Source organism: Phyllostomus discolor, chromosome 5, assembly GCF_004126475.2.
Source record: "Phyllostomus discolor isolate MPI-MPIP mPhyDis1 chromosome 5, mPhyDis1.pri.v3, whole genome shotgun sequence".
NCBI lineage: Eukaryota > Metazoa > Chordata > Mammalia > Chiroptera > Phyllostomidae > Phyllostomus > Phyllostomus discolor.
In genome coordinates this window covers 24,946,827-24,968,315 of record NC_040907.2, presented here as the reverse complement: position 1 = coordinate 24,968,315, position 21,489 = coordinate 24,946,827, and positions in this window count along the sequence as shown.

The following is a 21,489-nucleotide window of genomic DNA, read 5'->3' as shown; positions in this document are numbered from 1 at the left end:
GGAGAATTGTCGTAGCTGGAGTCCTTCTAACACTTCCGGCTGCGCCGGGGCGTTGGCTCAGGTAGCAAGTGTGCGTTCCTTTCTCTGCTGCCCTCAGCTGGGAGAACCCTCCGTGTGGTCGGAACCCCGTGCCCTGTCAGTGTGACAGTCTGTTGGGATGAATGAACTTGGGTTTCTTTCCTGTCTCTGCCGCATCCACATTTAGAAATTAACCTCAAGGTGGTTCTCGCGGGCAGAGGAGGGGTTTTTCAAAGCCAGTGGGATGCCAGGCCCTGAAGAGAAGGACTTCTCCCCACCCGAGCGGAGTCCAGGCCTCGTGGCTGTGTTACGTCTGACTTAACGAGCAAGCCAGGGGCCAGGTCCCACCTGCACCTTGTGCGGGCATCGGGTTGTTCGTCATTCCTTCTCGTGAGAAGGTGAGGAGAGTGCACGTTTGGAGAAGCAGGTTTAGGGAGGAGGGGAAGGAGCCAGTGCATCGATAAGCAACTCAAGGAAAGCTTTCTGAATCGCAGGTGACCCACATCTGGGTTCGAGTCTCAGTGCAAGGGATCCTGGGTAAGTCGTTTCTCCTCTAAGTTCCTGTTTCTTCATCTGTGTAATGGAGATGACGATGTACAGGGTCCAGCAGAAGTAACACCTGCTCAAGTGCGGTTGGTAGGGTATGCAAATGTCTCACACAAGATGCACCGCAGCTTGAACATGCCACCTAAAATGTCATATGGTGTGATATTGTTGTATTACAGAATTACATGCTTGTGATTTTGTAATAAAAACAATGGGTGTTATTTGTGCCAGGCCCTGTATGTCCTCACAGGGTTGAGTTTTAAGTGAGAGGAGGTACATGAACGCTTTTTGTGAATTTATGAACATTTAAGGGGTTGAAATCCACTCGGGGCTTATTAGTCACCTACTAAGTGCAGAGCTCTGTGCTGGGAAACAAGTGCGTTTGAGAGCCGGGGTGTTTTCTGAGCGCCCACAGCTCGTCAGTGACATTGCCGGAATCCGCTGGGTTCGGTAAAAGCGGTCTTTCCCTTACACCACTGTTTCCTGGCTGCCACAGAGGCAGAGGCGTCCCTGCCGCCTACTCGGCTGGGGCACGGGTTGGGTGTCCTGCAGACCCAGCCCTGCAGGGACAGGGTTCCTCCAAAGGCAGGGGCAAGCGCAGTGTTGCCCCCATCTGGCGTGGTGTCGGCGCGGGAGGCCTCCAGGGCTCTCGGCAGCTGCAGCCGAGCCAGTCACCCTCCCCTCCGACCCCACAGCCAGGGGTGCCGGAGTGAGTCCTGGGGCTGTCTGCCCGAGTCCTTCTTACACTTCTGCCCCATATACAGGGGCTGGGAGGAGAAAGCCACTCCTTAAGGAATGATGGTGGGGCCTGCCCCTTCCAGGCACTCTTCCTCCTCCCCGTCGTTCCTGGAAGGCTCTCTCTTCCAGGTTTCTACAGTGCAAAGTCAGGTCAGTTTTTTCTGAGCCTGGTGTAGCGTCTTAGGGCCCCAGCGCCAGGAATTCTGGCCCAGTACGTGTGGGGAGGGTCTGGGTGTCAGCCTTCTTATCAAGTACCCCTCATTGTCTTTAAGAAATAACCTTCATCCTGAGAAAAAGAAGCAGCTCAGAGAGAGAGAGAGAGAGAGAGAGAGAGCTGGGTAGAGTAGCCACAAAGACTGCTGTTCTCTGGGGAAGAAACTAGCTTTAAATAACTTCTCACTGCACTGCTGCTTCTCTTTCTGCTGCTTCCCAGCACCTACCTCGTCCTCCATTCCAGCGGGCTCTGTTCCCACCACCCCCCATGCCGTTAGGAGTGGGGTAGTAATAACGCATATACCATGCCTTGCAGCCTGCCACGTGTGCATTTACTTATTCAGAGGCCTCCCCGTGTGCCCAGCACAGAAACGATCACCAGTGGTACAAAGATAAGCCGGAGAAGCACACAGCTGATAGGCCAGGCAGATGTGTAAGCCTGTTGTGGGAAGCACTTTCATAGTGTGTGCAGGGCATGCAGTGGATGGAGGGGAACGACGGATCCTTTCACTGGGTTTTTGTGGGGGGAATGGAAGAGCAGATCCCCAGCAGCTTCATTTCAGCAAGAGTCTTCCCTCTGGTCCCCAGTGGCGTAAGTGACGGGGGAGGGAGTCGGCAGGCCAGCCGGATGGCCATCGTGTGAGCTGGAGCAACCCTCCACGCGCAGGCCGTGCTCCTCCCGATCCAGGCGCGTGCAGTAGTACTTAATTTGCACCGAGAGCCCAGACTAATAAATCCTCTACTCAATTGCAATCCCCACGGCGTGTTTATAGGCAGCAGCTGACTTTTATCAGCTAGTTTGTTCTTTCATAGAAGAGTTTTATGAGGGTCTCCTGAGCTGGCCCGTAACGTGATGGAACGTCTGCGGAGCGCACCCATAAATCCTCGGCACCTGCCAAGCGGAGGATGCAGTTCTCCAGGCACATTTTGTCCAGCTGGCGGCTCTGTCCCTCTGCCCAGTTTGCATTTTTGCACTTGTCTCTTTAAACTTGGATTTGTTTTTCAGCCCTCTGTGGCCTCTTGAAAGCCAACTGAGAAATGAGGGGTAGGAAAAAGGAACTAGAAAGTTACGTCTGGGCTAAAAATTACCCCTGGCTTACGTTGCTCTGAAAGCTGGTTTTGATCCTTCTGGTGAAAGGGAGACATCAGGCTTCCCAGCCACACACACCCCAGGGCAGGGGACTGAAGGGCAGGGCCAGCCCAGCCTCCTGTTAACAACGACTCTTTTCTGGGCCATCACCCGCAGTACTTGCCCATGGCCAGTACCCTAGGTCGTCAGTTCGATAAATCAAAGAAAGAGCTCCAGAGGTCCTTTTCCCAGATGCTCTCCAAGCATGACATCTTTTCCCAGCATTTTGAGCTCCCCCAAACCACACGTGAAATTTAAATACCCTTCCTCCTCCAAATAAGGCGAGACCTGGACACTGTTGAGGCTGCTGGTTGGCCGAGGTGGACTGGGTCCTTGGGAAAGCAGCGAACGCCTCCGTGGAGCGTGCTGTCCACTCAGGAAGTGCTGGGTGATCCACTTCTGTGTTTGCAGGTTCTCTGTGTTTGCTCAGGACACCTTGGGGCCAGAAGACTCCCGTGGCTGGGCTTCATGTGGCCCCACCCTTTGCTCACTTTCCCTGGGCCCCCCTTCCCAGGCATGTGATCTGTGCTTACAAGGGTCTCCGGCTTGGTTTAATGCTCTGCGGTCACCCTTAAAACTTAACAGTTTCTGAGCAAGAGGCTGGGTTTTCATTTTACATTGGGCACTGCAAATTGTGTTGCTGGTCTTCTTCCGCTTCCTCTGGTCCTACTGCAAGTAGTTTCTCCAGAGCTGTGGACAGACCCTCTCCTCCCAAGTCCAAGTTCAAGCCTACACGGAGCAGGTTCCTTGCCTGTTAGTGAGGAATCTGGCCTTGACCCACTCCCAAAGGCTCCTGTTACCCAGTCTTCTGGTCACAGCCGGTCTACCAATCTCTGTCAGGTGACAGTGTCTCTCACTTCCCTGAAGAGGTGCCTCCCAACACCAACTCATTAAGCGTTGTAGCCTGCTCCTGGCCCCTTATCACCCTTCAGAAGAGACTTCTAGTCAGCGAGATTCAGAGGAAGTTTCCTGCTCCTGCAGGGAGGCTGGGGTCTAGGAGCCAGACCAGGTGATGGAAGGAAGTGCAGAGGATGGGAGTGGACCCCACCCCAGTGACAGAGCCACGGGCCACAGGAGGCCTAGCATCCCCTCCCTTCCCCAGCCCCTCCTGGCTTGGGTTCCCAGACCCACCCAGCATTGCCACACCAGCGGAAATGGGGGTGGCTGTCCCAGCCAAACCCTAAGACTGGCAACAGACAGCCCCACTGGGCCCAGCCACCACATCAAGGGCCAGCTCCACCCTCCTATTCGTACCCCCTCCCACCTCAGGCTTTCCTGCCTCTCCCAGAGAACCCAGTGTGTGACCTCCGCCTGGGGCGGGGTCAGCCAAGGGCCTCTGTGTGGTGGAGAAGGTTCTGAACAGGGAGCTGGGACATCCTCCACTTACCCCCGTGGGGTCTGGGCGAGTGACCTGACCTCTGTGGACCCCAGTGTCTTCATCACAAAAGCAAACACAAAGTGGGCTGATAGGCAAAAGTTTCAGCTCCACAGAGCCGCTGCCAGCCAAGTGGGCTCATACACGTGGAAGAACTCCCAATCACACACGAGTTTAACTGACTGTCCTCTGAGAAGCGGCAGGGGGTGATGGGAAGAAGGGCTTGGGCGCCACTGAGCATGACACTGTAATTACCACCTAGTGAGCAGTTTCTCTGCTTCACGCTTATGTCTAGTGCTTTCATCGGGTTGGCCAACATCCTTTTTTTTTTTTTCATAAAATAAAAGACATCCTTTATTTTCAACAATAACTTTATCGATTTGGATATTTTGAGAATGTGTGGTAGAACGTTTATCATTCTCAATGTCTCGATTTGATCGCTGTCTACTGCAGCCGGTCTACCAGCCATGGAGCGTCATCCCCCAAGAAACCTCCAGCACAGAACTTCACGGGCCGCTCCCGACACGTCCGATCAGTCACAGCACCTTCTCTGTGCACTGCACAAACTGTTTTTTGCATTTCAGGTGTTTTCACCTTTCTTGAAATAATAAAGCAGGATATGCCAAAAATGTGCATTTTCTTTTGTCTTTAACATGAAAAGGGCTACGCAAAAATTCACCAATTTTGATACGTTTTTTAAAAGCACACTAATGTGACAGCTGTCGCAATACAACCGAACAACATTGTTTCAAATGAAGTTAAAGACAACTAAGTGCTCCTGGTCCTCTTACGGAAAAAGCCAGACATGTTTTGGCCAGCCCAGTATATCCATCACAACAACCCTTTGAGGCAGGTACTGTCTCCTGGATTTTACAGAGAAGGAGACTGGTTTAGGAAGGTCAAGTGACTTCACCAAGGTCACATAGCTGTGTTGAGATTTTTTTAAAACATATTTTTAAAGATTTTATTTATTTTAGAGAGGGGAAAGGAGGGTGAAAGAGAGGGAGAGAAATATCTAAGTACAGTTGCCTCTCATATGCCCCTTGTTGGGACTTTGTTGGGGACCTGGCCCACAACCCAGGCATGTACCCTGACGGGGAATCGAACTGATGACCCTTTAGCTCACAGGCCGATGCTCAATCCACTGAGCCACATGAGCCAGGGCTGGGCTGAGATTTTAATTGTTGATGAACTCTATCTAGTGTTCCAATCGACCACGTAGTTGTCTGGGACAGAGCTGGCTAGGTGTCCTTAGTCACGTCATCTAAACCCCGCTGTGCCCCAGTCTTCTCCCTGTGCCGTGAAGACCCTTATCTCCCTGTGACGAACCCTGGGAGGAAAGAGCTCATGTGTGGAGAGCCCCGGGCACGGTGCTAGGTGCCTTTTCTCCCACCAGCAGCCCTGGCCTCAACAGCTCCTTTGGGTTGGATGGGGACTGACTGCAGTCTGCCGGGGGGTGGGAGGGGGAGGGGGGAGTGGTTCCCCATACAGGCCTGTGATTCCATGAAGCAGGCAGAGGGTCTGGTGACCGCCCAGTGAGGGCAGCATGGCTCAGGTAGGAGCAGAAGTTACGTCATTTCCTGGCGACACTTGGCTACACTTCAGAGGCAAGGCCAGCAGACATGAACCTCCTTCTTGCCCAGGGTAATCCAGGGACCTGTCTCATTTTCATCTCTATCTGTTGAGATCGCCATGATTCTCCACAAGTCACCAAAGCCCCGGAATTCACGGGAGGAAGCACAGCCACGCAGCAGGTCGTGCAGGTGTGGGAGAACCCCCTCATCGGCTGTGCGGGCTGCAGATCCCATCGCCTCGAGACAAGGCCCAGGACGCGAGGAAGGCACTTCTCTCCCGCAAAGGACTTCAGCCTAACGGCTTGCTCCACCAGTCATCCCTGGGCCTGGCAGCCCAGCCCACTATGAGACAGCCGAGGGGACGCGGGGCTGCCCTCATTCACGCCCCGTGAAACTCCCACCCAGTGAGGAGTGAACAGGCTCTTGCTCGGCGAGGATTTAAGAATTTACACCAGTGGTTCTTATTCTTGGCTGCAGCTGGAGTCTTTTAGGGAGCTTTACCAAGCACGGATGCCTGGGTCCACCCCAAGATTCTGATTTAATTGGCCGGGATGCAGGAATTTTGAAAGCACTTTCCCTCCCCAGTGACTTTACTGTGCAGCAAAGGCTGAGAAAAACTGCTTTTACACAACTCGTTTGTTTAAGAAGCTTTCTTTGGGTGTCTGCTGTGTGCCAGGCTGGGCTCCGAGGTGAGCCGGAGAGTCTGGGCCCCGCCCCCATGGGAGTGTACTCCGGTGGGAGAGACGGAGCGAGCAGGAAAATGGACGGGGGGGGGGGGGGGGGGGGGGGGGGGGGGGGGGGGGTAAATTCAGAGGCAGTAAGCCGTGCAAAGCACACACGACGGCATCGAATGGCTTGGAGAGGGGATGGGAAGGGCAGGCAGGCGAGGCTTTCTGAGGAGGGACGTTTGCACCGAGGCCTAAATGACGTGAAAGAGAGGGGCGTGTGTCCTCTGGCTTAGCCGTTCTCCCCTGTGTGGTCAGGGGTCTGCGAGGTGAAGAGAGGTTTACTAAGACACTACGTCTTTTCTGCCCTCGCTCTTGCGTGCGTGCAGGGCGTGCTGAGATGCCCTGGGAGGTGTGGTGACGTCAGAACCCGGACAGCTCATGGGGCATGTGACCATGGATTCTAGTGTTTGAAAACATTCTCAAAAAATAAAATGAAACAAAACATTCTTAGGTTTAGTTTCTATTTTGGCAAATGTGGAGACAACCCACATGAACACAAACAGAAGTTCACTGGGGCCCTCAGCCGTCAAGAGCAGAATGGAGTCGTGGGACCACAGAGTTTGCAACTGCTGACCCGGTGGAAGAGCCTTCCAGAGGGTTCTGAGGTGGGAACCAGTGTGGGGTGCGGAGAATAGAAAAGAGCGGGAAGACCAGGGGACCAGAGCAGAGAGAGGGGAGAGGGGTCCGTGGCAAGTGGAGTCCCAGGCGACATGAGAGGTGTCAGGGGTGGGGGCACCCAGCTGGCTTCTGGAATTCAGGGGTTGGGGGCGCTGGAGGAGCCAGGGCTACAGTGACAATCAAAGCTCTGGGAGAATACGTGTGTCTGGGGGAAAGGCATCTGGGGAACTTTGCTGGGGAATCCCAACCTGCACAACGAGGCCCAAGTGTTGTCAGCGAGGGTCAGAAGGACGGGGCAGGGGGCGGGGGCCGGGGCAGGAGCCGAGGGAGAGGACGGTTTCAAGGAGGAAGGGAGTGTGGGGCTGGCAAGTGTGCAGAGGGGTCATACGAAGTGAGCGTGGGGCCAGACAGGCTGTGGGAAGAGTTTCTGAGGTGGGGGAAACACCAGTGTGCGCTGTGGTGAGGGGTAAAATGGGGAGGATGTGGATGAGTGCAGACAGACTGTGAAGGGGGAAAGGAAGAAAGTAGCTGGAAGGAGATGCAGACGGCATTTTCTAGAATGGAGGAGACAGGCACCTTTGGTGCAGCCGGGGAGGGGACGCTTGGCGCCCTGAGTCCCAGAGCACGAGTGAGAAGCCGGCTTAGGCCTGGGGAGGGAAGGAGAGAAACAGTGACAGTGAGCTTGAGGGGGGGTTAGAAGAGGAGGGGGCGCCTTCCGGATGGCAGGTGGGAGGAAAGTGGCTTGCTCAGTGGGGATCAGGCAGGTGGAGGTTGGAAGAGAGAGGGAGAGGTCTGGATGGTTACTCGGGATGCTGGGAGAGGAGGCTCTGGGCTGAGCAGCCAGCCCGGGCTTGGGACTTCCCTGCCCCTGCACCCTGAGCGGACCTGAGGGCTCAGAAAAGACCAAATGCACTGGCTTCAGGCCGGGATTCCCTTCGAAAAGCCACTCCTACTTTCTCCAAGTGTTTCCCAAATATCCTCTCCATATTTCGAGCCTATGGGTGGAAGAGGGGTGGGAATGAACACCCTGACTGTCGTGGGGAAATAGAAGAGGAGGAGCTCTCAGAAAACCTGCGCAGGCAGACGGGCAGGCTCTGCCGTGAGGTCCTGGTTCCCCAGACCCTGCCCACCCACCACACAGCCGTCCGGAGGATCCTCCTGCCGTCCCCATGGCTCCCTTCCTCCCACCACCCACCCGGGCTCCCCAGCCTTGACCCCTCCCCCCTTTCTGCCTCCACCCCCACTCCAGCATACCAGTCCCCAAGACGGTGACACTGTCCATACCTCTCATGAACCTGCCCTTCCCTCTTCTTTCTCACCGTTGGGACTGTTGCTGGCCTCTGCCCCCAGGCTCCCTCCCTCCATCCAGTCCATCCTGGACCAAGCGGGCTGATCGCAAATATAAGTAACCATGTTATCCCCTTACTTTGGAAGTCTTTCAAAGATTCCCGGAGTGTCTCGGTAGAGACCCAAACTCTTCACCTTCTCCCCCTACCCTTTTATGGCTCAGCTGAAAGATCGCCTCCTCTGTGAAGTTGGCCTTGACCACCCACGCTGAGCCTCCTCCCTCACCTGAGTCCCCCTAGTACCCTGTTCTCCAGTAGGACAGCCCGTCCCACTTTGTGGTAACCGGCTGTTAATATGTTCATCTCCTTTCCCTGGACATTGAGTTCCTCCAGGGCCAGGTCGGATCCTCTGTTACGGCCCCGCAAGGAACAGTGGTTGGAGCCTTGTGGGTGCTGAAATGAATGAATGAATGAATCAATGTTCTCATGCATCTTGTGTCAGCAGTGGGGGAACCACTGCTGGAGCCATCTTTATTTGAAGACGTGTGTCCAGTTTTATACAACCCAAAAACTCATAGTCGCTCAAACACCCAAGGAGAGGGCTTTGCAGCGCACGTGGAAGAGGACTCCAGCCTCCGGGAGTGGGCCCAGGACTGCTGGCCCTTGCATCCAGCTGCCCCTGCAGAAACCTCCACAAGGTCATTAGCCAGGACCCCCAGGGAGCCCCGCCTTGCCAGCAGGGCCTCTGGACAACCCAGGCTCAGGAGGCACAGATGGCCGGGAGGCCCAAGAGAGGTAGCCGTCACTCCCCAGGCTGGCACGGTTTGCCCTGCCCCGAGGCAGGGGTCTGCGTAAAATGAGTCCTGCTCCAAGAGGCCCCGGCTACCCCGGCCTGCGTGACAGCCTGGACATGCACAGTCACATCTGCAGGTAATTTCTGCATCCATCTGCACGGGAATGGATCTCATTCAATTAATTAGAACAACACCCTCTGTCCCAGCACCATCTCGGGCGGGAGGGGCCCGGGGCCCCCGGAGAGCACGTTGCTCAGGCTGTGTGATGGAACCCACTGTCTCCTCGTGGGCTCTAATTGCATTAGGAGTAACCATGAGGTCATCGGGCATGCTCGTTCCGGGCGGCCCGGCCTCCCGCCGCCTGGGTGCGTGCACAAGGAGCTCCCAGGCCGTGCTGCCTGACATTTGCAATCGTTTAATGGGAATAAGTTCCATCTTTGAGCTCTGCTCAGCCTTTCATACAGCAGCCAAACTGTCCACCCAGGACAGGACATAAATCCTGCTGGCGCGTCACCAGGCCAGCTGTCCTCCTGGAGCAGCTTCCTTCCCAGAGCTCGCCAGGGGCAGCTGTTTGCACCCCAGTTCGGGAAAGGTCCTTGGGAACTTTTGTATCAGGAGCCAAATTCTGGAGGAGCAGTGTCCGGGCCAGGTAAGTGACTTAGCAGTCTGATTTTTGGTTTTCTCATTTGTGAAAGGGGGTGACACCTACGTCTCTTAATTGTTCTAAGACCGAAAGGCCTCATTCAGCCGTGCCTGACAACCTGTGCAGAACGTGCCTCTTTCCAGCGGTGACCTTGGCGGGGAGGCACAACTTCTCCGTGCTGCAGCTTCCTCACGAGTGAACTGAGACCATGACGGACACCGTCTCATTCCACAGTCGTGAGGACCGAATGAGGCGGTCCGTGGAAAGCCATGCAAACAGTGCCCGCAACATGGGATCCATTCAGTACATGCTAGCTGTCATTGCGTTTTTTTCATTAGCTGCATTGGTTATATTTTATTTATAATTGTTAGTAAGTTTATCGGGCTGACATTGGTTACCAGGACCATACAGGTTTCAGCTGTGCATTTCTAGGACAGCCCTCGCTGGTTTTATTTCTTTGCAGGATGCAGCCGTAGAAAGGCCTGGTAAAAGAGACGAGTTGGGGTGCTTTGGAGGTTAATTCTCTCCTTGGTGCGGTTCTCAGCTGAGACCCATTGCAGTTGTGAAGAGGGGCCAGTGGGAGGGCTGAGTTCCCGACTAACCAGACGTCTTGCTCATCTAACAAACGGTTGTTGAGGTCCTGCTGCGTGCCAAGCCCTCTGTATGGGCTAAAAAAATACAGAGTTGATAGGGACGTCTGTCCGGGCTACGGTCATTCATGTGATCTGCTGATTTTATTTTTCTCTTCACTGGGCTATCCATCTTTTGAAAATCACCAATGAGCCCTGGCTGGCATAGCTCAGTGGATTGAGCTCAGGCTGTGAACCCAAGTGTTGCAGGTTCGATTCCCAGTCAGGGTACATGCCTGGGTTGCAGGCCATGACCCCCAGCAACCACACATTGATGTTTCTCTCTCTCTCTTTCTCCCTCCCCTCTCTAAAAATAAATAAATAAAATCCTTAAAATTTTTTTTTTTTAAAAGAAAATCACCGATGAAAGTGAAAGGCCCCCCGACACTATCCCGGCTGAGCTGCTGGGTGGCTGTCAGGGCGGCACCGGTCCTGGGTGCCGTCTTTCCAGCCTCTTCTGTTTACTGCCCGCTTTCTTTTCCTAGTCTGAGCCGAGCCGCTCTCTTCCTCCAGGAAGTCCTTCCCAATTTCCCTCTAGACAGGGTCACTTCCTGTCCTCACCTCCTGATTCTTTGTCTTATCATGAACAACACCTATCTGGAAGCTGCCCGGTGGCTTGTCTGTGGCGTAGGATGGCCAGGCACCATGTCTGTCTCTCGTTCCCTGCTCGTCTCCAGAACCTGGTAGATGCCTGGTGTGGAGCAGATACCCAGAAAATACTTGTCAAACAAAGGGGTGAAGCATGGACTTGGGGCCTGTGGCCAGGTGCGGGACTGGGGCCCCTAAGAGTAACCTAAGCCCTCAGGCCTCCCCACAAGCCCAGCCCCCAAGGAGTGCCTCGGGGCCAATGATTTCACTGCCTCCCTCTGGCTCCGGTTCCTCTTTTCAAGCCGAGTTGGTCAGGAAGGCCTGCCCCTCGTCTGCCAAGCCTGCAGGAATAACTGGGCCTGCTGCCCCAGGGCCAGGCCGTATGGGGCAGAGGGGTGTCCCCGCTGCTGCGTGCCTCTCCTTGCTTCCCCGAGGAAAAGGCTGCACAAGGGACCAGAACAGGGAAGCGAGGAGGGACGGGGGACAGGTGGGGAGTGGACCTGACAAGCATCAAGCACACGTTCCCGAGGAAATGGAACATCAGTGTGGCAAGCGGGGTTTGGCAAAGTGGGCCTGTGTCTGACCAGTGTCTTAAGAGCTTTCCTGGTGGGGGGGCGTTGGCAAAGAGGAGGGGAGAGCTCCCAAGCCACGGGCGGCCAGTCCTCCCCGAGTGTGGCGGGTGCAGCCGGTGCACAGGGTGGGGCGTCAGGGATCCGGAGTGCCTGCGAGGCAGTGGTGGAGGAAGCAGAGTCAGGGCGGGACTCTCCGGAACCTCGGTCTTCCCGGGCTGGGGAAGAAACTCAGCCTGGCCTGGGCAGAGGACCCAGCACCTGGGTCGGGACTACTCACCGCCAGGCAAGAAGAGGCCTCTGGCTGGGGCACTATGCAGGAGGGAAGGGCTCAATCTACAGCCTGGGATGACCTCAAAGACAGGGTGCCCAGCCCAACTGCAGATGGGCCACTGCCGTCCTCTCTGTCCTCACCCCACTGTCCACTGTCGCTCTGCTGTGCAGGCCTGGTGCCAAGCTGGAGAAATAAAATGACAACTTCATGAGGCCCCGGGGACCACCAGCCCGCATCCTCCTTCTCAACCCCTCACTCCCTAAGCAGCCGTTTGGAGTCTCTCTGGTGTCCTGAAGTCACGTTTACTGCAGCACAGGGCGGTGGGACAGCTCTGGGCCAGGAGGCAGGTGACTTGCAGTCAGGTGGCAGCTTTGTGAGACCTTGGGCGAGTCTCTTCTCTCCGAGCTCTGAGTTACTTCACCGGCCGTGTGGGTGAGGGCAAGGATTTGGAAGTGCTCTTCCATTTCCACACTAGTGGGCCCTTTCGTATTTTGGAGAGAACTCCGAGGTGGGAGGTCAATCGGCAAAACAAGAACGGAGCTGCTCTGGTGGGAGCAGGGCAGGGCTGGGGTCCCTCCTGCTCAGCCTGGATGCCTCCTCCAAATCCAAGGCTGAAAGCCATGGGACCGCACGACCTCTAAGGGACTTGCTGCCCTGAGTAAGTCCAGCGGGAACCCTAAGCAGGTTAGGTAGGACTGGGAGGCCAAGGGCAGGGCTACGGGCTGGGGAGATGCCAACACGTTCAATGGTAGGGAAGGGGGAAGCTAGGCCCGTTGGGCCTCGTCATGAAGAAGACCGCTCTCAACTAGAACTAGCGTCCTGGGGAAGGCCTTGCTCCAGGTGGGGCGGGGGGCAATCTGAGCCACTTCCCTCCTGGGGCTGCACGTGGAGGGGGACAGCTACCTGTGCTACCTCTGGAGGCTGCTGGGGACACAGTGCCTGGAGGCGGCAGACCTCCCGGGGCCTGCACCTGGGGCGGGGGAGGCGGGAGGTGGGCGTGGAGGGAAGCTCACCTCCCCACCTAGAAGTGACTGGAGTCCTCGGGCCCAACCTTGCCCTCCGCAGGGACGCCGACTGAGAGAGCACCAACCAGGCCAGACCCTGCCTCCAGCCTCTGCTCCGGAAACCCCCTCATTCCACGGTGTCTGCTTAATCCCTGTGCGCAGCCGGCTGACCTCCCGGCCCCACCGCCTCACACTGAGCCCGCCCCAGATCCTCACAGGCCTCCTTCGAAAAATAAATAAATACTTTCTCCATTATCCCATTAGCAGCTTCACAGGTTTTTCTGCTATGAGTTCCCAACTCCAGTGAAAGTGGAAACACGTGTCCCGAAGGGCTTCCGCTTGCCCCCCAGCCGCCACGGGGCCAGGGCTGAACTCCAGTGGGGAGCGGCGCCCGTCCACCTGCAGCCGCCCACGGGGGAGACAAGGGTTCAGAACCAGCCCAGCTCCCTCCAAGTTCTGCCGACTCCAGCAGATACTGGGGGCCTCCACCCACTGTAGGAGGAGCTGGGAGATGCAGCTTCGCACACAGCTCCTTAGGTGCTGTGTGTCTTCAGGCAAAGCTCTTTACCTCTCTGGGCCTCAGGTTCTTGTTTTAAAATGATATTATAAAAGGAGACTGATTCCTATCTTGAAGGTCTGGAGGATCAAAATAATCTTAGAGAACAAGGGAGAGTCTTAAGGGCCGTAAGAGCTTTGCCATGGCAGTGGGGTGCTTGGGAAAGATTTTACTTTTCTGGGCGTTGCTCCTGAAATTCAGAAAAGGACGCAGTCAGGCCTCCCCTCACCACACCGTCCCACAGCCCAGGAGAGGGGCCTTTGGAAGCAGACTCTCTGGAGTTGTCCCGTCCGCCTTCCCCTTGGTGGCCACCTCACTCCACTTCCTGTGACCACAGCTCTCCGAGAAGGGTTGAGGTGCCAGGTGGTTGGCTCCTTGAGGCGGGGGGCGGGGGGGCTGCCCAGTGGCCTCCTCTCCCAGCCACAGAGCCCAGTGCAGGCCCAGGCACAGACAGAGCCCCGCCGGGAGCCGGCGACGCCTCTGTCTCCCCATTCCATCTCTTGGCTCCTCTCCCTTCCTCTGCATGTGGCCCCAAGCAAGGGAGCCCAGGGAAAGGCAAGGCAAAACAGCCCTTCGCGCAGGTGGGCTGGAGTGAGGATGCTTTCTGGCCGCCCACTGGGCATCAGGCAGCTCCATTAGTCTGGGCAGAGCCTGTCGGCAGAGCCTGCAAGGTCTTTGCTGTGCCTTCCTGCGTGTAGTGAAGGAGGACGGAGCCCCAGCTCAGGCCATCTCTGAAAAGCTTCGTCCCTATCCCCCGCCCCGCCCCCCAGAACCCCAGCCCTCTTCACTTCTCTCCTCTGTGAGCTTCTTGAAACAGGAAGGGTGTCTTGTTACCCTTGGATGAGTGGAGTTACCTGGCTGTGGAGCCAGCCCTGCTCCAGGCAGTGCCGTTCAATGCTGAGTTTGAATGGCCACTCTCTCCTTGACTGGCTGTGTAACCTTACACAAGTGACCCCGCTTCTCTGTACCTCTAATTCTCTCATCTTTAAAGTGCAGGTAGCACATTGCGCTGCGGTGAGGGTCTGGCGAGACAATGCATTAGCACAGCACCTGGTGTTTTACAAGCCCTCTAAAGAATAAGCTGTTCTTCTTCTTCTCCCTGCGTCCCTGGAAATCAGCACCAGGCCTGAGAGAGTGTGGCCAATGAGTGAGCGAATGCATGCTCAGCCCCAGGCCCCGGGCCCTGGCTCTGCAGCCCCTCCTTGCGGTTCCTGGCTGGGTGCGAGACGCTGTCAGCTCTGCCTGGTTTCTCCACGTGGGGAAAGCTGCCCAGACACCTGGGAGCAGCGGGATGGCTCTGCCTGGGCAGCCTTGCAGCCCGCAGCCGCCCCGGGCAGGCAGGACCCTGGAGCACACACCTGGGTGGGGAGCTGGGCCTGCCCACCTGCACCGCTGGGCTCAGCCTCAGTGTTTTCTGTCTGATGAGTTGGCCTTGTCTGTCAACCCAGCTGCTCCTCGCTGTGCATCCGTGTTGGCTTCAGGGGGTGGCACCTGGCCTTCCTTTCCGTGCCCCTGGGAAGCCCCTCCTCACCTGTCCGCCAGCAGCTCTCACTCTCGGGGTTCTGTGCAGTCTCGTGAGGAGATTAGCCCAGGGCCTTCTTCCACCTTGGACCTGCTCATCGCCATCTAAGTCACCTTTGGAGTCACCTGGGGAGCAGCTGAGGGACGCCTTAACCTGCCCTCTCCGTCTTGGCCAATGCTGGCCCTCCAGGGAGCAAAGGGGAGGCCCGAGTCTTCTCCCTCCCAGGCTCTGTCTCAGGCGAGGGTCTCTGGGCCACTGGGCACCAGTTTCCTTGTAGAGCAGGGCGGGGGAGGGCAGGCCCAGTTCCTCTTACTGGACTTGAGCTGGGGGCTAGGCACAGGCTGTGGGGAGCTGGTCTGGACAGACAGAAGGCACGAGGCTGGACCACCTGACCTCTGTGAGCCCAGAGGCAACAATTCCTGTGTGATTCTCCCCTCTGAGTAGCTGTCCTGGGAAAGCTGGCAGGTCTGGGTCAAGGGGAGGGAGTCTGGTATGGACCATATTCAGGGGCGGATTAGCAGGGGGAACTGCTCCCACCAGCAGGGAGGGGAGAGATAAAGCCTGGGAGCTGGAGAAGGGGGCCCAGTGCGGAGACATTCCCTTCCCTGACCCCAGGCCCGAGCAGAGCTGTGTCTGCGGCGGGGGCGGGGCGCCCCTTTCCCAGGGTATGGCTGGTGGTGGAGCCCAGCATTTTCTCAGGCCCTTTATTAAATTTCTCAGGAGCATGAGGGGAGGTTATCCCTCCCCCTCTTCCCTGGGCTCCCCTTCTTTTGTCTCCCTTCCCAGGAGGGTCGGAAAGGAGCTTTTCTCATTATTGTGGTTATTAAAAAATAAATGAGCCAGAGACAGAGAGACGCACACAGAGACAGAGACAGGGAGGCTGAGAGACGGAGGCGAGCGGAGGGGACAAAGGAAGACTGGCCAACTGGAGAGGGAGCTGGGCCACACCAGACGAGGTGGGAGGAGGTGGGCCTGGCGACTCGAGGGACAGTGGGTGGAGGAAAGGAGGCTCTGGGACTGCTCGGCTCTGCCCGGAGTCACACTTGGTGCACAGCAGTGTGGCCTTGGGCAAGTGCCTTCCTCTGCCCGAGCCTCAGTTTCCTTGTCTGCAGAGCGGAAGTGGTAGCTCTCACTTGTGCAAGAAGAGCATCACCGTGAGGCGTGGAAAGATGTCCGTGCAGTACCGAGGGCAAGGCCTGATGTCCGCGGCACGGCCGCACCTGTAGCACCTGCTGTGTGCGGGGGGTGGGGGGACAGGGCAGCCAGCGCTCGGTGGCACCCGGGGAGGTCCCGTTGTCCAGGCAGGGGCAGCCTGCAAGGGACAGACAGACAGTCTTCTCCAGGGAACGGCTGTTCCGGGGGGCCGGGCCCGCTTCCTCGTTCTTCCCTCCCGGGAGCTGAGTCTTGGCTACCGAGTGGAAGACAAACGTGTTTTTCACTTTTTCCTTTTATCTCCCAGATGAAGGACTTGAGTAATGGGCTCTGGAAGCGAACACACCTGGCGTGGAATTCCAGAAAGTCACTGGGAATATCCTGAAGGGCAAAAGGGCTGACACCGTTTGTCACCCAGGTTGCTTTTAGAATCGCTTTCCCGAAGTGTGAAATTCACCTGCACAACCGTGCACTTTAAGTGCACAATTCAATGACCTTTGGTGAGAGTTGTGCAACGGTCGTCATGGTGCAGTCGGAGGCCACTGCTCATCTGTTTTCGGTCTCTGGGACCTGCCTCTCTCCGACACTTCTATGAATGGAACCCTGGACGGGTGGCCTTTGGTATCTGACTTCTGTCACTGAGCATCACCTCTTGAGCCTGACCCGCGCCATGGCCTGCAACGGTGTCTCACCCCTTTTCACTGCCGAGTCATGATCCGTGGGTGGGTGGACTGCAGGGGGTCTATCCGTCCACCGGCTGATAGACATGTGGGTGTCCGTAGGGCATTTTAAGTGTTATCAAAATACTGCCCATAAAGTGATGAGGTCAGTACCTGTCAGACAAGTTTAAGCAGAGGAAGGAGAGAGAAGGAAATTTCTTTCTTTTGAAAGTGCCAGGCCCAGTTGGGGGCCCTTTACAGTAATTCACTCCTGTCTCCAGCCCTCTGGGGCGGGCTGGGCTAGCACCCTCCCTGCTTGGTGGAGGAGGGGACAGCGGCTCGGAGAAGGGACTGGTTTGTCTGTGGGCACCCTGGGTGAGTGTGGAGTGGGGATGGAGCCCTGGGAGCTGGCTGCAGCTCTGCGTGCGGAGCCGGGTGGCGTGGGGGTCGGGGGACAGGACCTTCCCACTGCCCTCAGAGCTGAATGCACACAGCCCTGTGCTCTCCGTGCCAGCCCAGCGCCTGCCTCCACCCACGGGGCCTGCTGCTGCCTTTCGGTCCCCCCTCCTGCCACATTCCCACGGAGGCCCCAGGTGTGTCACAGCCACTGTGTCGGGCACTGCTTCACAGGTGCTGCATCAGTGAGCCACTGGAACCCTCAGGCAACCCTGGGGCACAGGACAACTGGTGTGAAGGCTCAGAGAAGTTCGGGAGTTTGCCCCAGATCACATGGTTCAGGGAAGTGGTGGAGCCCAAACTCCAGTCTCTGCAGCTCTTTGATTCCCAAGGCCACTCTCCCTCTCCTCCTCCTGCTCCCACCCTCCCAGGGGCTGGGGCTCCACTTCTGGCTCCCAAATGACCCCCAGGGAAGGCAAAGGACACTGGGCAAGGGAAGGGGGGCTCAGGGGGGAGGCAAGGCACCACTTCCCTGGGCTGGCAGGTGGCTCAGCCCTGAGGCCCTGCTGTGAGCCCCGGGGCAGGAAGGGGTGCGGAGCCGCCCTCTCCTCGCCTCCCAGCCGCTGCTGGGAGATGGTGCTCTTCACCGCGGGTTGGCATCTGACTGTGAGGGTGTGGGGGTGACTGTACATCTCATCTCATCTGTGTGAAGGGAAGAGGGGTCAGGCCTCTCCCACTTCCCCGGGTGACTCCCAGCACACTAGAGACAGCTGCGCCCTGTCCCCCGAGTGCCAGCCCAGAGGGGCAGGGGGCAGGTTTCCATGGAGAGGGCCGTCAGAGCAGGGGTGTCAGTGGGGGCTGAGGGTAAGCCACACGGCCTTCCCCTGTGTCCACCGGTCTGTCCAGGGACGGACTGTGCCCCCAGCTCTGTGTTCCTGCAGTTACTTCCCCTCTGATTAGCACTCCCTGAAGGCCGGGCTGGGAGCTCAGCCTTTGCCCACACCCAGCGGGAGGACAGCGCGGGGCAGCAGAGCTGGGCTGGGGAGTGGGGGGCGAGCAGCAGCTGCCCGGCCGCAGCTTTGGGCTCGCAGTGGAGAAGCTGCGTGACGAGCGTGTGACTGAGTTAGGCCCACGGGAGCCTCCGAAGGCTCCAGTTTCCTCCCCACCAGCGGGTCTGTCTGGGTGACTGCGCAGGGCTGGGATGCCGCCGGCTTCTCAGAGGTTCCAGAATCCTCTGAGAGTCTGAGCCAGGCCCGGGGCAAGGCGAGGGCCACCCAGGACGAGGCAGGGTGTGAATGTCATGCTGCCAGAGCTCCCTGTCACTTCCCACTGTGCTCAAACACTCGCTGTCACAGCCGCACGGGCACACACAGACCTACACGAGACCCTCACTCTGACACGCACACACTCACAGACACCCTCTGCCCAGACGCACACACTGCCAAGGGCTAACACACATGGACAGCCATCCTATGCAGGCACTTAGAGTCACTTTCACACTCACACGCACTTCTGGGGGCATACCCAGGCATGCACATGTCACCGGGCTTATTGTCAGGTGCACAGATGGAGACCTGTCGCAGACATACTCAGCATGTCCTCACTCCCAGGGCAGGTTCACGGCTGAAGAGACCGTAAAAGCACACCTCTGGTAGCCGCAGCCCCCTGCCTGGCAGCCCCCCAAGCCCTCCACGGCTGCTGCGCTGTCACCCAGGGAGAGCCCAGCTCTTGCTCCTCACTCCAAGGTCAAGGTGTTCTCAAGACATCTGACTCTAGTCCAGTGGACCTTGCTGATCTGGTCCTTTGGGAACTGCCGCTGGTGACTCACAACCTCAGGTGCTGGAGCCCAAGGCTGTCTCTCAAAGGGAAGGGGCTCTGGGAAGGGGTGGACCAGTAGGAGGGTTCACAGGCGGCCCCAGCCAAAGAGAAGAATTGGTTTGGATTAGGGAGGACACCTTGTCCCATCCAAGCTTAGAACATCCTTAATTTGTCTCCTTAAACAAAAGGAGGAGCAAGGGGCTCAGTCCTCTGTCCCTGTGATGTCCTCAGCAGACGGGGGAAACGCAGGGGTGAGGACCAAGGCAGGGACAGGTCAGAGAACCTGAGCAGGATGGCTGGTCTCCACACCCTCCCTCTTGTTCCCCCAGTCTGTGCAGAATGGTTTGGTAGGGAGGAGAGGCAGCCTGGGCTTTGGGGGAAGGGACAGGGAAGGGCTGAGGGTCAAGTGAAGGAGGAGAGGACTATCCACAGCCAGAGACCAGAGTGAGCACCTTGAGAATGAGCTAGAAGAAGACTTGCCTCCACTGGGGCTGAGGCCTGCGCTCCAGGTCACTGGAGCTCCACTCGCTCGCTCCCCTCATTCGCTCCTGGGTTGGAGCCTTCCTCGGCTCCCCCGGCTCCTGGACTGCAACTGGTGTCTCTGCATTGTGACTAACTATCTGCCTCCCTCACGAGAAAGGGACCTTGTTTTATGTCATTCATTCATTCATTCATTCACTCATTACTAGATGCATAATCTGGGGGCATTAACTGTCTTCTCTAAAGGATGGATAATAATAGTACCCTCCTCAAGGATTTCAAGATCAAACACGTTGTTACATGTGAAACTCATGGAACAGCACATGGCACAAAGTAAGTGCTATGGAAATGTTAGCTTTAAAAACGTGTAGCCACATGCTGGACGCTAATAGGCAGTGGGGACACAGCAGTGAGGTGGACACAATGTCTACCCTCGAGGAGCTCCAAGTCTTGGGGGTTGGGGAATAGAATGGTGTGTCATAACCCCCCTTTATTTAAGAGAAAGAGAGAAACATCAATATGTTGTTCCACTTAGTTACTCATGCATTGGTTGATTCTTGTATGTACCCTGACTAGGACTTGAACCTGCGAACTTGGTGTATCTGGAGGATGCTCTAACCAACTGAACTACCTGACCAGGGCTATGGGTGTTATCCTCGATTAAGTAGTCACCAGAATGGGTGGCGCCTGGTGTGGTGGGGGAAGCAGGATTTTATGGAAGCACCAGGCAGGGGTCCCCACCTTGACAGTGGCCTGGAAGAGGCCTCTGGAGGCAGGGACATTCAAGGTGAGACCTGAAGCCCCCTTATCCTTACTCTTCTTCCTGAGCAGGGTCTCCAACATCAAAGTCTGTCCATCCTGCCCTGACTGGGGTAGCTCAGTGGGTTGGGCAATGTTCCACAGAGTGAAAGGTTGCCTGTTGGGAACTGCCTGCCTGGTGTCAGAAGCTATAACCCCCCTGGCTAAGGCTGAGTGAGTGACCTTCGGACCGTAAGCCACTAAGGAGACAAAGCTTATCTCTCTGGTAGGGGTGCCACCCCTGCCCCTTTTACTTCACCCCACCTGGCCCCCAGTGCATGATCGGTTAGCCAGTGCATTGGCAGATGGGTAAGATTCCTCAAGGGAGGGACGACCTAAGACAGGCATGATCACAGGGCCCCCAGGGAAGGACTTGGGGGGGCTATAGCAAAAGGGGGTAATGGACCCTCGCCCCTCAGCTTTGACATAGTCTTAGTCCTCATTCTATCTTCAAGAAGTCTCCTAATCTCTTGGCCGCTTTACTTCCCCTGCCTGACTTAAGCCTGAAACAATGACAGAAGGCGGTGCAGCCCTGTGCTGGAAAGGGTGGGTTCCCCAGGTGATCAGGCCTAAGAAAGAATATGTAAAATCCTTCAAAATCTTCTTTGCTAAGAATGCTCTCAATTAAATGATAAGGGTCTGAGAGGGAAATGAGTTTGTTTCCCCAAGTTTTATAGCCCTTTAGCTAACAGACCCTGACTCAGAAGAAGAAGCCTTCATAGTTCTTTGTATGCTATCTATTATTTGATCCTCACTGCCTGACAATGATTGATGAGCTTTACCTGTATTCCTGTGCAAAATGAACCCAATAAAAGCCCATTGAGGAAAAGGCTGGTGGCCTTTCTCCTTTGAGAGATCGGCCACCTTTCCTGCCCAAGCAGGTCATGTCTTGGTAGACTTATTCTCATCTGTGGCAGCTGGGGGGGAGCCCTGCAGGCAGAGGCCCCCCACCCCTGACAGTTGCTGGTTCATTTCTTGCTCAGGGCACATGCCTGGGTTGTGGGTTCAGTCCCCAGCCTGGGCAGGCATGAGAGGCAACCAATTGATGGTTCTGTCTCACATCGTTTCTCTCCCTTCCTCCCTCCCTTCCTCTTTCTCTAGAAATAAATAAATAAAATCTTTAAAAAAACCTGTCCATCCTGAGCCTGTGCTCTAACCTCCCACACCCGGCTTCTCCATGGCCTGGACTGGGGACCCTGGCTCGCCAGGCCCACCTCTGCCCATCTCTCCCTCCCTGGAGTTCCTGGGCGCCGCATCTGGCTTCTGTCAGAGCGAGGCCTGGGGCCTCCCCTCCCCAGGCAGTTCTCAGGAGTGCGTCTGCAGCTGTGGCAGATGTGAGCCTGGGCTGAGGCCATGGTGTGGGGTGGGGGCGAGGCCTGCCA